General features: G+C 43.6%; 1 non-coding gene across 1 annotated transcript; it reads right to left on the reverse strand.

Annotated features, from left to right (window-relative positions):
- Positions 1–255: 255 nt before the first annotated feature.
- LOC142452095 (small nucleolar RNA SNORA71) lies at positions 256–393 on the reverse strand. The gene has a single exon (XR_012785151.1). It is a non-coding gene; the product is annotated as a small nucleolar RNA SNORA71 (small nucleolar RNA).
- Between the last annotated feature and the right edge of the window lie 10,651 nt (positions 394–11,044).

The following is an 11,044-nucleotide window of genomic DNA, read 5'->3' on the forward strand; positions in this document are numbered from 1 at the left end:
TGGATCCACAAGACTTTCCACCCAACGGCCTGTGATCTTCCTGCATTCAGCATCATTGCATGTGTTGCGTGAGTCTGAAGAGGACTTTATAGACTGGTATCGGACACATAGGCTAATATCAGACTTATGGACTTGATCCGGACTGAGCTGGGATGTTTTCTTAATATACAATTACTCTCTCTCTCTCTCTCTCTCTCTCTCTCTCTCTCTCTCTCTCTCTCTCTCTCTCTCTCTCTCTCTCTCTCTCTATTTTAATGTGTGAGAGCACCAGCATTTGCTAGGGATAGTTACGGACCCTCCAAGCACAGGAAATGGCTTTCCGCAGTCACTCTCCCTGCATTGTGAATGAATGACCAGGACACGAGCAGTCCGAGGTCACTTTTGAATGCAGGTCTACAATTACTCTTTAGATAAAGCTCTTTCTTATATACATATGAGTGTCTCTGGATTTGTTTCTCTAGTCTGCCCAGACTAACACAGTGACACTTCCTAAAAACCCATTTGTGAGAATTTTGGTTTCTTTACCCTGGACTGTAATCCACATTGAAGGCTGCAACCCTTGATCTTCATCAGCAAGTGCCTCAAGTCCTCACTTTCAGCAGGTTGTTCATAAACCTTCCTCCAATCCTGATCCTATATTCTTCTTCACATAACTCTACTTCTCTGATTATTTGCTCAGCATACAGATTGAATAAGTAGGGTGAGAAGGTTCAACCCTGATGCACGCTTTCCTGATTTTAAACCGTACAGTGATTCTTTGTTCTGTTTGCACAGATGCCTCTGGATCCATGTATAGGTTCCAATGTCTGTTATAGCAGCACTCTCATTGCCTTTGATTCGGTGAAACTCATAGCGACCCCCAGTGGTTTTCCAAGATTGCAACTCTCATGGAGTAGAAAGCCCAGTCTTTCTTCCGCAGAGCTGCTGGTGGTTTGAACTGCTGATTATGAAGATTGCAGCTCATCATGCAAACACACGCTGCCAGGGCTCCACAGAAGCCCTACATAACCAAAATAAAACCTAGTGTCATTAAGTTCATTCCAACTCATAAGGTTTCTGAGGCTAGAAATCTTTATGGGAGCAGGTAGCTTGAATTTTCTCCCATGGAGTGAATGGTGGCTCTGAACTAACCAAGGCTACCAGCGGTCCGTTTTCAACAATCATAAAGAGATATTAAAAGAGAAGCATTGTTTGATTCTGTGCCCCAAGATCCCTTCAACTCTACACCAGTTGGGCTGCGATCCACAAGATTCACAGTTCAAAACTACCGGGCACTCCACAGGAGAAGAACGAGGAGTGGCAAATTGCTTCCCTGCCCTTATTGGACACCCTCCTTTCCTCTTCTGGCTTTACGTAAACTTGATCATTTGACATGAGGTCCAGGGGGGAAATTACCCCACAACTCTCCTCTCCAGTCTATTTGGAGCCTAGCAGGCCAAGGCAGCCGTGGTTCTCGGCAGCCCTCGATGGCCTTTGCTGCTCTCCTTTCCCAAACTGAGCCAACGACCATGTTCTCTTATCCAGGTTAGAGCCTCTCTTTGAGGAAAATGAAACACTTTCTCTCCTCCAGACTTCCCTACTTTATTTTTCAATCTTTATCCTGAGTTTAGGAATTCAATTCTGAGAAATAAATACCACAAAGAGTTTCAGGCTTACTCTGTGCTCCCCTGTGCTCACACCTTCTCCAGGACACCACCTCAAAGTACGGGTCTAGGCATGGGTCTGGATGCATATAGTTAAAACAATTTTGAGACCTTCTGGGTTGTTTTTATTTTAAATCAACTATAACTTCAGCTATGAAAGAAAAAAAGAACACTGTGTATCCTCTAAATTCTGAATAGAATATTGAAGAGGAACATACCATATATACTTGTGCATAAGTTGAGTTTTGTTTTTTTTTTTAAACTACATTTTTTGTTGCAGTTTTTGTGGTAGAATTAGGTGCCTCAGCTGGTATTCAGGTCGTCTTATACTCGAGCATATATGGTACTTTGAAACTGGAAACAACCCATGGCTTTAGAATGGATTCCAATGCAGACTGAGACTCTGCAAATCGTTACAGGAGCAGCTCGCCTCGTCTGTCTCCTGAGAGATGGCTAGTGGATTTGAACCTAGGATCTAGAGATTAGCAAATCCAAGGATCCCAGCATGATGCAAATTTAAAAAATTTTTAAAAAACAGCTTGGGGTATTTTTGTTTTCATTTTTTAATGTCCTATCATCCAGAGCTCTAAAGGAGGTACAAATTTTGTACAAATCTCTTGTACAAAATGTGTTCTACGTTAAGAAGAACTCTAGCTGAAAAAGTTTTAGGACCACTTCAATCCACACACCTGGACTAGGTTTCAAGGGCATTGGTTCACATCAAGATATATATTTTTAAAGGATTTTATGGCCTTTCCTTGTTTCATATAGAGGATGAGAATTATTGATTTCACATTTAATGCACTGTAAGCATGTGATTAACCCCCTCGTAAAAGCCTCTGCCCTTGGCCTATCTAATGCAGAGTTACTGTCCAATGAAAGGGGAGCAGTTGCCTTGCAGCTAAGGATGGGCAGAGTTTGAGGATTCTCAGGACCTAGCATGTAGGCTTCAGGAATAATAGCAACCGTAAACCCATGAAAGAGGCTGCAATTATGCAGCAGATTGATTGATTCCTTTCGTTCAAGATTGCCAAGACTTGAAATCAGCTTTTTAAAGTGTTCTCCTCGTTTTCCACAGAGAAGGATGTAGCGCTGTCGTGGAAATAACCCGATTAGAAAGGGCGCCATTATTAAACCCCTGAAATGACGTAAATGTGTATCCCTTGCTCCTGCCCACTCCCCGTGCCTCCTGTCACCGCTGATGTTCCAGAAGGAAAGGACACCCCAGTCTCAAAGAGGGAAAGGAAACACTAAAAACACAGTGATGATAACGACCAGAATTCCTCAGCCCTCGCTCCGCTGCCCTTGTGGGGGCGCCTGTCTCAAAGGCAGCCGAGCTCCGCTGTGATTCGGACCATCATGTCCAAACATTTTCTTTCACTTAAGCCCTTTGTATCAGCGACTCTTTTTAAAAAGATCATTTTACTGGGGGCTCATACAACTCTTATCACAATCCATACATCCATCCATTGTATGTCAAGCACATTTGTACATTTGTTGCCATCATCATTCTCAAAACATTTGCTTTCTACTTGAGCCCTTGGTATCAGCCCCTCATTTCCCCCCTCCCTCCCTGCCCCCCTATATAGTGATTTCTAATCCCAAATAGAGGTTTTCTATTTTTCCACACCCACAAAAGATCTTCTCTCTCACCAGAGGGTCAGTTCCGACTCAGAGCAAGCAACCTGTGCTTTGTAAGAATCAGCCTTCGGTCGACGCAGAAACACTGCAGATACTTCTATCGGGATGAATGTGGTCTCTTGGAGTGACTAAGTAATTAAACCATAATATGAGGGCATACTTTCTGGGATACAATTAGTCATACATTTTTTAAAACCGCAAAATAATTACCAGACGCCTCCAGAATGAGACTTCCCTCTAGAAAGGAATGGTTCTTCCGGTATCAGGTGCAAGATAGCAATCGCCCCCTGCTGCCTCTTTCGGTGAATTTCCTGCTACATATTCTGACATCTGCCCCGGACCAAAGCGGGATGAGGAACACTGTGGGTCAACATGCTATCGTTGCAGAATTTAAGAACTCTTCAATAAGCGCATGAGAATTAGCCATGCGTCGTCATTTGGGATTATGAGGAATGGGTATCTACCAATCTTATGGAAGTATTTTCGCAGGAAGAAAGAGATCCCAAATCTCAAATATATGGTAAGGAGAACATGTAAGGCTTAATTAAGCAGAACAAAGAAAAAGACAAAAACATATCTTCCAGACAAGGGTGGCCGTAAGGGTGTCCCAGAATTTACAGGAAATTAAGGCTTAAACAAATATTGGGAGAACAAAGGAAACTGGCACAAAGCCTGACTGTGGCAGAACAATGCGTCACAGTGGTGGGTGGGACTATAGATACAGACATGAAATGCACGGATTTCTCCCTGGAGTCCCGGCCAGTCTGGCAGAAATAGAACTTTTGACTGGAAGGTGAACATCAGTGGGGAGACTTGTCGTTAGCAGTCTATCTTTATGATGTCCTGTTTGAAGTCCGAATGCACAGAGAACATAGGCATTTCACTTTGGAATTACATACAATTTAAGAAAAAACAACAGACTGCATTAAGTAAGGTCCCTTAGGCTAACAGCCTTTAGTAGGGGAATTTTTTTTCTAACTACATTAAGCAACATCATTTATACCATGATGGGGACAGTGTGCTTGATAGAAGAGCTTGCAAGATTGGTCCAGGGCCCTCCAACCAAGTTAGTCCAGGTATAACTTACAGCCATGCGACCCTAGCGCCCAGTTTCCACCAAGGGCGCACCCAGGCAAGTCCTGAAGGGCTAGGCTGCTGTCCATGAACTAGTCAGGGAAAGGTAATAATCCACTCTCTAAGACACTCTGGCCAAGAGCGAGGCCATTCACACTCCTGGTAAAATGGTCAGAAAGCATACAATGGACACTGAAATTATGTGAAGGCTCATGAATGGATTTAGAGCTTCTGCTGTAAACCATCTCTCATTCACTGCCATGCAGTTGATTGCAACTCCGTAGCAACCCTATACGACATGATAGACTGCCAGAGAATGCCTTGTTTTTTCTTGTAGTTAGCACCCTACCTGTAACCACTATGCCTCTCAGGTTCCTGTGTAAGTGGAAACCTGAAAACTTACAAAAACCAAATCAAACTCACTGCCATCGAGTCGATGATAACACATAGCAACCCTACAGGACAGGGTAGAACTGCCCCAGTGGGTTTCCAAGACAGTCACTCTTTACGGAAGTAGAAAGCATCCCTGCCTTTCTCCTGCTGGGGAGCTGCTGGTTTTCAACTGCTGACCTTGCAATCCCCAAACTTGGTGCTCATAAAATTAAGCTCTAACAGACTTTCCTGTTTGTCAATGAAAAATTCGACTGAACTGACTAGTAATTTTCTTGAAAAGAAATTTATTTTGAAATATTTCATTTTGCTACATTATTTTATACTGTTCAGAAACAGAAAGGTCCTATAGGGAATGTTGGGTGCCTGGCCTCAGTCCCTGCATTAGATCCTGGGCACTTGGTCCCCTAGCTGCCACTGCTGGTTGCTGATGGCGCTCAGATGATTCCCTCTTGGGGTAGAGCTGCCCCAAGCCTTGTCTGATTGTTTGCCTCCTCCCCAGGGGCGGCCAAATTTCAATGACTCCTCAGTGAAGGAGTGTAAAGGTCCCGCCACTTGCTTCAATTCAGGTTTTTCCGAATCAAAAGCTCAATTCCAATGCCTCCTATGTGATACTCAGAGGCCTTTATTGTAAATTTTTAGTTCCATCCTCCTTCTGGCCGCCTGCGCTCCTGTTATCCCAGTGTTTCCCGAGAATATCTCAATTCTTCTCCTTCACACAAACCTTCAGCTCAGAATCAGATTTCTCGGGTGCTCAGCCTAATATTAGAAACGAAGCCAAACCACTGCTAACGAGTTGGTTCTGAGTGCCAGGGTTTCTGAGCTGTGCCTTTCTGGGAGCAGAGTGCCCATCCCTCTCCCAAAGAAGAGCAGTTCGCAGCGCTCCGCACATCCCCACTAGGCTGCCAGGGCTCCTTCAAGCTAACAATCGCAGTTGAAACTGACAGTTGTCTTAGCAATCGGGCACTAAAAATGGATTTTGGAGGGGGACATCCTGCCAGCAGGCTGCTAGTCAGAGCTCCATCTCTGGAGATGGGTGCTGGGGCGCCTGCTATGCTGAAGCAGTGTGATTCTCAAAGCTTTCCCTGGTGGCGAACAGAACGGGATTCAGATGGAAGGAAATACACTGGCTGGTGCAAGCCTTAGTTATTCGAGAGATTCCGGGCAAGGAATAATTATAAGGACTATGGAATATAATGACGATGACTTGGTACTACGAATGTACTGGAAAAAGCCAGTAGAAGAAAATAACAAGCTGATGGTGAAGAATCGCCAATATAAAATTCAGTGTGAGCATCAGAAAGCCTTCTTAACAATGTACAGAGAGATTCCCATCTCTGGAATAGCAGAAAAACTTGAAAATCCCATCTCTGGAATAGCAGAAAAATTTGAAAATCAAGCCCAAGAATTAATCAACTCAAGTTCCGATCTCCAGAGAAAGGTGAATTCTTAACCACAGCATGAGTGCTATGTCCAAATCAGAGCCTTACTGGGATCCCAATACGTAGGATGGAAGACCTCTGGTTTGATGAACAAGAGAAACTGGAAGCCTTAGATCCTGTGAATCATCCGCCTGTGCCGAACTGGCCCACACTTTGCCCTGTGGGAAGCTTGCTAGAAGTTAACAAAGAAGCTTCTGTGTTGCAAGAATACATGTTCCCGCCCCCTCATGACCACACCCACCTCTCCTTCTTAGAACAAACACAAAGGTCAAGTCACATCATAAGCCAGATGGGAGAAATGTTGTGTGAAGCTATACATAAAGAACCTAAGGGAACCGGCCGACCTGTGCCAGGAGGAGCCAGGGCAATTGGTATGGGACTGAACTGGGCGGGAACGAGATCAAGGGCACCAGAGGATAAATGTTGAACAGAAAGGTTTATGGATACTGGGATCACACTTCCATCATACAAGATTAACACTATAATAAAGATCAAATGAAGGGAGGCCAATAGTGATGGGATGTTCTAAGCAAACGCCATCAAATATACAGAGACATTGAGTTGTCTCTGTAATGCTTGGGTTTTCTTCCCTGCTACCAAGTCATCGATGTATAAAGGGACGAAGGTTAAAACAAAAACCCTGGGTTCCCTCTCTGCGCAGGCTCTAGGTGGAAATACCTTATGCAGGCGGGGCTCTACTCAGCTCCCCAAGGAAAGAGTTACCCTTTCAGATCTCATAAACAAATATGCAAATACTAAGCAAAAGAGTTGATGTGATCAGTCTGAGGTGGATGCTGTGTCAGCAAGGAAGATGGATGTCTTGCAAGGGAAACCATTGGTTCTGGTGGCTGTGGTCAGCGACCCTTCCTTCAGCAAGGGAAAGCTGTTCATATGCTTCTGAGTCCCAGAACATTCGACAGCCACCAAGTGCACAGCGAAGGAAGGGTTGTCCGCCTCAAGGAGGGAGTGCTGGCCAGTGTCTTGTTCAGCTCATACATCTACTTTATCAGTATGTTCCTCCTAACATAGGACCCTGGTTTTTCCGGTAGGTTTGAGGCGTCTTCGCTTACACTTTAGGGGATGTCGGTTGACCCTGGGCTGTGACTTCTCTCTCCTTTTCAGGCTCACAGTCTTGTCATGTAAATTTTTAATTTACGCTTACAGCAGGATGGCTCTTGGAGATTTAGAAAAATGGTGATCCACCCTGGGCGAAGTAAAAATGGTAGAAGTGCCAATGCAGAGAGTGGAAAAAGGAATTGAAATGCTCAGAGAAGTGGGCATGCTCGTGTAAGTGATGTGTTCGAGCTTTCATTCTGAGGACTGGGTGTGCGGAAGGCTGGGGTTTCCAGGGAGAGCCCTAAATCCATTTTGAGACTCCAAATGGATTCAGCCTCCATTGATAGCAGTTTTCAAAGTGTTGCCCTGGGTCAGAGTGTGTTTGAAAGCAGTTGGCTGCAATTACCCTGGCAGCTCAAAACCCCAAACCAAACTGACTGCCATTCAGTTGATGTCAACTCATAGTGACCCCATAGGACGGGGTAGAACGATGGAGTCCTGAGATTTAACTCTTTACAAGAGTAGAAAGCCTTATCTTGCTCCTAAAGTGTGCCTGGTGGTTTTGAACTGCTGACCATGTGGTTAGCAAGCCAACAAGTAACCAGTAGACCACTAGAAGCAGTCATGCCTTCAGGAATTGGCCTTGACAGAACTTGAGGGACTAGGGTACCATGTGACTCTTAAGAGTCACATCCTGACCAATGCAGTTGGAGAGCCCTGCAACATTCTTGTATATCTTTCTAGTCTGCAGCACTGGCTTTGACTGTGATGGGTTGATCTGCCACCAATCTTAATTTTGTGACTGATTTCCATGATTTTTCACCTGGCCACATAACTGTGACTCCTTGGACACCCTGATGGCTTCATGATGATGGTCTCCTCATTTGGATAGCCCATTTTTCTCTTTGTCTTGGCTTTGTCATATTTAAGACTTAGTAAATGGGACTCTATAGATTATATTTTAATGTGGGGGTCTTTTCTCCCTAAAAGAATACATTATCTAAAACTGGAAAATCCATTATCTAAAGGCACCATTTACTAAAGCTCTGGAATGTGCTATTCAGAAGGAATCTAGCATCCCCGGGAATTTCAGTGATCACTATCCTGCAAACCAGAGTTGATGTTACAGGGTGTCAGAAACAAAGGAGGATGAGTAGATCCATAAATAAGAGAGTCCGGTGATGACTTCAACTCTAAGAAGCAGGATTAATTCAGTTATTGTATGAATAGCAAGAACAGAGTGGCGGCCATTGGGTCTATCCTTAAACACTTCAGAGATGGTTATTAGAACCTGGAGTTCTTGGGAAAATAGGAACCCATGGAGTATTAAAAGGTGCATCTTTGTTTTCTGGGGAGGGGCTACTACTGCAGTTGTAACATTTTATAAAACATTTTCTTTGTCCTTTCACCCAGAGCTTTCCTTCTGGTAACCAGCTTAGTGGGATACACGACATTAGCCAATCTGTGTAACCATTGCCCTTGTTAGGCTTGGGTGCCATCTGTTTGATTCTGACTCATAGAACACACCCGATGCACAATGGAAGAAACAATCCCAGTGCTGCGGCATCCTTATAATCAGAGTTACGCCTCCTTTAGAGGCCTTCTCCAAGGACTCGTCTCTCCTGAAAGCAGGTGCAAGTACGTGACACACAGTCTTGCACTCATCTCTTCCAAAGAGCATTCTGGCTATATTTCTTCCAAGCCGAATCTGTTTGTTCTTCTGGCAGTCCATAGTATATGCAGTATTCTTTGCCAACCCCTTAATTCAAATGCAATGTAAAATGCCCTCGCTTCGGACAGGCACACCTTAGTTATCAACGTAAGGGCTTTTCTTAGTATCACTGTAAAGAGATCTTTGGCAGTTGACTTTCCCAATACAATATGTTAATTGGCTTCTTGACGGTCGCCTCCATGGGTGTCGATTGTGGATTCAAGTAAAATGAAATCCGCTGCCTTTTGGTTCAGTTGGGTGGATTTGGGTTTTCTTTGCATTGAGGTGTAATCCCACTGAAGCCCCTGTTCTTTGATTTTTACCAGGAAGTGCTTCAAATCCTCTTCATTTTCAGCAAAGAAGGTTGTGTCATGTACATACCACAGGGTGTCGATGAGCCTTCCTCCCACCCTGATGCCGTATTCTTCTTCAGATAGCCCAGCTGCTTGGATTAGTAAGTGTGGTGAAATCATAAGATGCTTTCTTGATTTTAAACCATGCAATATCATCATGTTCTGTTTGAATGACTGCTTCTTGGTCTATGTACAATTTCCACGGGAGCACAGTTGTGTTCAAGAATTCCAATTCTTTACAATATTATCTCTAATTTGTTATGATCCACAAAGTCAAGTTCCATTGCATACTAAATAAAACACAAGCAAACCTTTCTAATATCCTCACTTTCAGTCGAGACTCATCTGGCATCAGTGATGATATTCCTTATTCCACATCCTCTGCTGAATCAAGCTTAATTCAAACCGTTTCTTATCAGTGTACAGCTTCAGCCATTTTTAATTCTCTTCAGCAAAATTTTATTTTTGCATGATTTTAATAATATTTTTCAATAATTTATGCATTCTGCTTGATCACCTTTCTTTAAAATGGGCACATATATGAATCGTCCAGTTGATGAACCACTTAGCTGCCTTCTAAATTTCTTGGCATAGATGAATGACAAATTCAAGCATTTCATCCATTTATGGAAACATCTCAGTTGGAATTTCATCAATTCTTGGAGCCTTGTTTTTTGGTCATGCCTTCAGTGCAACTTAGATTTTTTTCCTTCAACATTATAAGTCCTTGATCATATGCTACCTCTTGATTGGGTTCAAAATCAACCAGTTCTTCTTTTTACAGTGACTCTGTGTACACATATTCTGTGGGTGGAGAAGCCAGCACCCCACCACTAATCGTGGGTTCGATAGGTGCAATTGTACAGTTGAGATATATAAATATTATATTATATATATTTATATTATATTTATATATATCGAGAGCATGAGAGATAAAAGAGAGATTGAAATAATGGAGTCAGACACATTTCATGGTAGCATGCTCTCCTTTGCCCTGCTTGGTGGTCCACGTGGAAAGAGGGGGAGGGGAAGGAGGACAAGGGGAAAGGGAACAGGGGAGGGAGGAGAGATCAGCTAATGGAGGAGCCTGAGAGCTGGCTCTTTATTGCTAACCGAAGCCTCTATACCTTTGGGGGGAGTGTAAGCCCGCTAATTACAAGTAAAGTCATACATCACAGGAAGGGTTTGCACTATAGGTTATACAGCAATGAGAGGGGGACAATCTAGGGATATACACGCAATAGGAAGAGGAGGGATGGGGGCACACATGTGACAAGATGGGCAGATCCTAGATTCAGGATAGCAGCCTAACTTTGGATTTCACTGAGCCAGTTTGACCTGTTTTCTGGCCCACCATAGAAACCATTATCAGTAGGGTGTAAACCCCACCTACAGAAACCAAGCCCTTAGGGAGAAGTAGCCCATTGCCCTGCCTGTTTGGCAACTGGCTGCCTTCAGGGAGGTAACTTGACCATCATTTACCATTAGCTGCAAGCAGTGTCCTAAGTCTAGCATATTTGGGGGAGACGACTTGGGAGAAATCTTCCTTCCATCTTCTTTTTATGGTTCTTGTATCATGTAAGGTTTCGCACACAGACTCCTTTTTTTATTTAAACATTTTATTAGGGGCTCATACAACTCTTATCACAATCCATACATATACATACATCAGTTGTATAAAGCACATCTGCACATTCCCCGCCCCAATCATTCTCAAAGCATTTGCTCTCCACT

This window comes from Tenrec ecaudatus, chromosome 6 (assembly GCF_050624435.1).
Source record: "Tenrec ecaudatus isolate mTenEca1 chromosome 6, mTenEca1.hap1, whole genome shotgun sequence".
Lineage (NCBI taxonomy): Eukaryota > Metazoa > Chordata > Mammalia > Afrosoricida > Tenrecidae > Tenrec > Tenrec ecaudatus.